Consider the following 532-nt stretch of genomic DNA (forward strand, 5'->3'; position numbering starts at 1 on the left):
ATTTATTTAGTAATGTTTTGTATAATTACTTTTTTAATTGTCCTGCATTGCATTTGGGAGTTTTTGAGTGAAAGATATGCAAAATTAGTTTACAATAAAATCAATTAATATAATTATGAATGAAAGAATTTATTTATTTCAACTTTTTTTGTAATGGGAATAATTTGAGTTAAATAATTTTAACTTATAAATGTGTGTGTGTGTGTGTGTGTGTGTGTGTGTCTGTCTGTCTGTCTGTCTGTCTGTGTCTGTGTGTCTCTGTGTGTCTCTGTGTCTGATCTGTTTGTGTTGTGTTCATGTAGTTATGTCATGTGATGTCCCATGTGTTTGTTCCATGTGCTTCTGTTTATGTCATGTGTTTCCTTTGTTCTGTTTTCCCGCTGTTTGTTAATGTTTATTAGTTCCACCTGTTGTCTCACCCCTGTTTGTAATCTGTTCAATCTTGACTTGTGAATTCATACCCCGGAGTTTGTTCAGTTCTTTGTCTGGTATTGTAGTCAAACTCCATGCTGAGACGGTGGTTGATGTTCTA

The 532-nt window shown here is 33.8% G+C and overlaps 1 non-coding gene across 2 annotated transcripts in view; it reads left to right on the plus strand.

Annotated features, from left to right (window-relative positions):
- Positions 1-483: 483 nt before the first annotated feature.
- Positions 484-532, plus strand: part of LOC147834923 (uncharacterized) — a 5360-nt gene continuing 5311 nt past the window's right edge. For both annotated transcript variants that reach the window (XR_015502955.1, XR_015502956.1), the window contains exon 1: positions 484-532. This exon is cut by the window's right edge and continues 9 nt beyond it. This is a non-coding gene — a transcript (uncharacterized LOC147834923).

This window comes from Danio rerio, chromosome 11 (assembly GCF_052040795.2).
Source record: "Danio rerio strain M-AB ecotype USA chromosome 11, GRCz13ab, whole genome shotgun sequence".
Classification (NCBI taxonomy): Eukaryota; Metazoa; Chordata; class Actinopteri; order Cypriniformes; family Danionidae; genus Danio; species Danio rerio.